At 36.5% G+C, this 5,821-nt stretch overlaps 1 non-coding gene across 1 annotated transcript; it reads right to left on the reverse strand.

Moving 5' to 3' along the window:
- Window positions 1-5,183: 5,183 nt before the first annotated feature.
- LOC144455564 (U6 spliceosomal RNA) lies at window positions 5,184-5,292 on the reverse strand. Its single transcript, XR_013484280.1, has one exon. It is a non-coding gene; the product is annotated as a U6 spliceosomal RNA (small nuclear RNA).
- Window positions 5,293-5,821: the final 529 nt, after the last annotated feature.

Here is a 5,821-nt window from a genome sequence, read left to right on the forward strand (position 1 = left end):
ATAGCTCATAAAGATACTACAGGTTGTTAATGTTCTGGGATGGCCTAGGCTATTCATTAAACTGTGTACACACACACACACACACACACACACACACACACACACACACACACATACACACACACACGTACCTTCACACACACTTTAAAAATGGCATGAAAACAGCAACATGCAAATCTCTGTAAGACAAATCAGCTGCCACCAGTGCCTGAAATTCTGTCAAAGCATATGGCAAGGGCTTGCCACAGTTGTATGCAGGACCTTTGTTTCCTGCAAATATTTTCCAAATGATCCTTGCATGCCACTCTCAGATCCCAAGAAATGCTGAGAAAACATCTCCATACACTTGGTTCTGTGGTCTCTTCTGTGCCCCTGTGTTGCTATGTTTGGCTAATGGGTCCATATGAGAAAAAGTGCAGAGGATTAGAATAATTAATGATTTCCCTTTTGTTCTGATTCTTCTTTTACAACATGACTAATGTAGAGATATGTTTAATATGATTGTACCTGTATAACCTATATCAGACTGCATGTCATCTTGGAGAAGGAGGTGGAGAGGAAGGGAGAAAAAAAATTTGGAACTCAAAATCTTATAAAAGTGAATGTTGAAAACTAAAAATGAAAAAGAAAAATTAAAAAAAACAATTAATGAGAAGTTATTGAGAGGAAGTAATGAAATATCCAGATAACTGATGAAAACTTGGTTTTTCAGATTGGGAGAAGTGTATCTTGTGTTTTGTTTTGTTTTGTTTTTTATCATCCCAAAAACTTTTCATTCTTTCCAGAAGCAGATCAGTCAGAGAAGTTGATAATCCATCAGTAACAATTTCAACCTGGAGGAATGAATGATTAGATGAAAAAAGCGACTCTTTTTGGTTTTATTGTTGTGTTTTTGTACTTAACTGTAGGTGCCAGGGAAATGCCTCAGCTCATTCCCTAGTCCTGAATTCATTATCTACCCAGACAGTTGTTTGCAGCTGTCTACACAGATGTACCCATCAAATGCCATTCCCAAAATTTTATCACCAGGAAGCCTCCAAGCCTGGCTCAGACAGGATTGGTTTGGAGTGAAGGGGGGAGAATAGAATCCTAGAACTTCTGAATTCTAGAATTGAAAGGGACCTCACAGCTCACAGTGAAATCCCTAGCAAAGTAAGTGTTTGATTCCCTAACTTCTACTTGAAGAGCCCCGGAGGGCTCACTAGCTCCTAAAATAGTCCATTCCTGTGTCAAAGGATTCTAACTATTGGAAAATTCTTCCTCATATTAAATCTACTATCCTATAATTCTATTTTTTGATTCTAGTTTGACTCTCTAGGGCCCAGCAGAATATATCTAATTCCTTTTCCTCACACTAACCCTTAAGATATGTGAAGTTAGTAGTTACATTCCCTTAAGGTCTCCTGTTTTATAGGCTAAGCATCCTTAATTCAAGAGCTTCATATACAGCATGGTTCCCAACCTGGTCTCAAACTTATGGAAACTTGAAGCTATCTGAGGCTGAGATAGGAATCTGTCTCCATCTAAGGTTCTTCCTTTGCTACTCTTACACATCCTGGCCTATTCACACATGTCTGTTGTCTGGTTGCCAGGCCATCTCTCCATCAATAGAACTATATATGATCACAGAATTTAAGAGTAGGAGGGACTTTAGGAACTATCTAGTTCAAAGCTTTAATTTTATAAATCACTAAGCTGAGACTCAGAGAGAAGACACGATCACCAAGGACAAGCATCTCAAACATTTCACCTATAAAATGACAAGGGTCAGATCAGAAGGTGTCTAAAGTCCCTTCCAGCTCTGATTTATTGGGATTTTATGAAATGGATACTCAGAGAGATGAAGCCACTGGCCCAGCATCCCATAACAGAAGGGTGAGACATGGAAAGGGAATCCAGGTCTTCTGACTCCAGATTATTTTATAAGTACAAGAGGAGCCTGTTCCGTAACTACATACCTCACAGAGTTGTTGGGAGGGGGGAGAGTTGTGTTTTGTAAGCCATAAAGTTGTATGTAAAAATGAATTTTTTTAAATTTTTTATTTTTTCCATATGCTTTTGAGTTGAAAATTTTTCTCCCTTTTCCTCCCCCCCAACCTCCCCAAGACAGCACACAGTCTGATACAGGCTTTACATTTACATATCCATTAAACCTATTTTCATGTCAGTGAAGTTGTAAGTACAAATTAAAACCAATAGGAGGAACCATCAGAAAGATGAAACAAAACTCAATAGAAGGTAAAAATGAGTGATAGCAATTCAGCTTCCATAGTTCTTTCTTTGGATGAGGACAGCATAAAAATGAATTATTAAGAAATAAAGAAAGACAACTGTCTCCACTCTATTGCAGAGATAGGAAACCCAAAGATGGATCATTACATATATTGTCAGTTTTTTTTTAATGTACAGATCAACTTCAATGACTTTTTCTTCTTTCTCCTCTTCTTTTACTTTTAAATATATTCTTTGTGTAACACTGACCACCCTGGTCCCAACTAGAGTACTTCCATGTTAGGTAGAAACTGATTACATTGAAGAGGATTCTGGGAAGATGGTGGAGTAGGTCAGAAAATTCCAAGCTTTCAAGATTTTCCCCCACAAAAGAGATGAAATAGTTCCTCAGGGCCATATAGAGTGCTAAAATAAGTAAGAGTAAGGGTAGAACAGGAGTCCTCTTGGGACAATCAGAGAAGATCTGAAGAAAAATCTCAGGACAAGATTTGGTACCTGAGAAGGGTAAACACTTCCAGGCTAGGTCCTAGATCCACTTAAAAACAAATGGCAAATCCTGGGGTTAGCTAAGTTGTGAGGCTGCCCTGGCCCCAGCCACAAGAACTGGGGGCAGTGAAGGGAATTGGACCTCTGAGCTGCAGAAGATTGAGGGAATTGCTGACAAGGGACATTGTGGAGATGTGGAGGGTGCAGAGAAGGAACCAGCACATGCCCAGTGAGTGCAGAAGCAATGAGGCTTCAGGCTTTTACAGGAGGCTGGAGCTCTTGGCTTAGGTTCCAGGCCAGAGGGGAGGACTGAAGGAGGATCTGAGGCCAGAGGCACCACCCCCCATACCCTAGGACTACAGGTGATTATAAAAACGAAGCTACTACAAATAAAAAAAAATGAGGAGGCAAAGGAGAAAGAATCCAATCATAGTTACTATGGGAATTCAGAAGACTAGGGTTTGTCTTCAGAGGAGGATACTGAAGCAAAGAAATCTTCTTCCACCCTGAAGAGCAATGCCAAATGGTCAAAAAGAATTCATAGAAGAACTTTAAAAATCAAACGAGATTGAGGAAAAACTACAAAAATAAAAGGATACAAGGAAAACAAGAAGACTATGAAAAGAAAGTCAACCAATTAGAAAAGGAGATCCACAATCTTAAGGAAGAAAATGAAAATCATAATTGGTCAAGGGGAAGCCAGTGAAGTTATGAGATTAAGAAATAATAAAAGAAAATACAAAGAACGAAAAAATAGAAGAGAATATGAAACATCTCATAAGAAAAACAACTGATCTGGAGAACATATTAAGAAGAGAAAAGATAAAAATAATCAGACTACCCAAAAGTTGTGATTAAAATAAAAAGTATCTTGATACAATAATACAAGAAGTAATTAAAGAAATTTGTCCTGAAGCATTAGAACATGAGGGAAGTAGAAATAGAAAAATTTCACTGGTTACCACCTAAAAGTGACCCCATAAGGAAAATTCATAGGAATATTATAATCAAAGTCTAAAACCCAAGCTCAAGGATATATATAATATATATATATATATATATATATATATATATATATATATATATATATATATATATGTACACATATAAGTCTTCTAATTTAGATATAAAATGACTAGGGCATGGGTGGAGAGGATAAGGGAAGGATCTCTAGCGGAGAGGGTGAGGGAATATATTAAAGGGAGGGGCATAGAAAAGCATTCAGATTAATTAGAATGGGAGGATAAAGGAGGGATCCTTGGGGAGGGGGTAGATTAAGTAATAGGAAGGCAAGGTAGAGGATAGAGGTAAAGCAGAGGAGTTAGAAGGGGTAGGAAGGAAATAAGAGAAATACACAAATATAAAAACAAAGATCAGAAGTAGAATTTGTTAGGGAAAGTATATATACATGTGTATATATGTGTGTATATTTATATGTGTATGTATATATCTACACATAAATACATCCGTGCTTAATTGTAGCCTTGGTGGGAGTGGGGAGGAGGAAGGGGTAAAAAAGAACAAAATAAAAAGTGCACAGCAGAGAATAAAATAAAACTTACAAGGAAGCAAAGAAAAGATGGACAGCTCTCAACACAATGTGTAGTATTTATTATTATAAGTCTTTCTTGAAATGGAAATTTATTGCTATATATTTTAAATCCTCACTTATGATCTGCAGTGCAATGACATACTCTTTTTCTTATTTTGTATTCATTTCAATATTTAAGTTTATAGTGCACTTTTTTTCTTTTCTTATTGTTTAAGTTTTAGTAATAAAAACTGATTACATTTGTTATACGAACACAAGGGAGGTTTTTTTTGAGATGTAAAAAAAAAAAATTTCAATGAAAAAATATTTTTTAAAAATGTGACCTGATGTTGTAATGCCTTAGGAATATTTCAGGATATATACCCAATCTGCAATCTAGACCACTTTTAAAATCAGGGTGCATCCTCCCAACTCCTGGGCTGTTCTTTCCTTGGGGGAAGGAGCCTGGCTAGGGTTGAATCTAGAGAAGCAGGAACCTGGGAGGGACACATCTGAAGGTATGGCTGACAGCAGTGATATTCTGTCTCCATAAAGATTCTCAGGGTTTAATAGTTGTTCATGAGAAGTCCAACCCAAGAACTTAAAATGCATAATATATTTCTATTAATAGTGCATTATATTTATACATATGACTAAACAACTATAATCCAGTGAAATGTTATCTTATGTAATATCCCAAAAAGCAAGTCTATCTTTACAATCAATTAATAAAGAGGCAACATAGAATAAAGAAAAGGGCCCTAGGCTCAGAGTCAGAAAACTTGGGTTTAAGTCCATTTCCTAGCTGAGACTTTGGACAAGAGAGTCTCTAAGTCTGGAGGTTACTCAGTTTCCCCATTTGTAAAATAAAAGTGATGATCTCTAAGTCCCATTACAATGTTTTTAATTGTGGAGGGTGGTATTTTTTCCAGTTAAAAATATGGAATACTTCATGAATTTACATGCCATCTTTCCAAAAGGACCATGCTAAACTTCTCTGCATCATTCTAATTTTAGTATATGTGCTTCTTCCTCTAAAGCAGAGGTGTCAAAAACACAGCCCACAGGCTACATGAAGCCTGCAACACTCCCCAGTGCTGACTGTGCCAGATTAAAATAAAACTGGAAAATATTTAATAAAATAAATAAAAATACAATAAAATGCAGATAATATTACATTTTAAAACTAAGTAAATATGAGACCCATAGGGATCTCTTATGTACCAATTAGTGGCTCTTGTTTCTGCCTGAGTTTGACACCACTGCGCTACAAGTTTAATAATGTAGGCTCTACAAACAAAAGTCCCTTCCAGCTCTAAGGCCCTGAGAAATTATGTTCTATTAGCAATTCTCTTGTAAAATCATCTTTAAAACAATAGTTTTCTTTACAATGGATAACATTTGGGGACTCAGTTGAAGGTCTGCATCTGGTTCAATCCAATTGACTTTTAATTACAAAAATTAGGATTTAACTATAGGCTCAGTCACTTCTAGGTCAGAAAAATGTACCCCTATTTATTCTGACCACCTTCATATCAGAGGAAAGTACACATAGGAATAATACTTCAGCTA

This window comes from Phascolarctos cinereus, unplaced genomic scaffold (genome assembly GCF_003287225.1).
Source record: "Phascolarctos cinereus isolate Bilbo 61053 unplaced genomic scaffold, phaCin_HiC Scaffold_9;HRSCAF=440, whole genome shotgun sequence".
NCBI lineage: Eukaryota > Metazoa > Chordata > Mammalia > Diprotodontia > Phascolarctidae > Phascolarctos > Phascolarctos cinereus.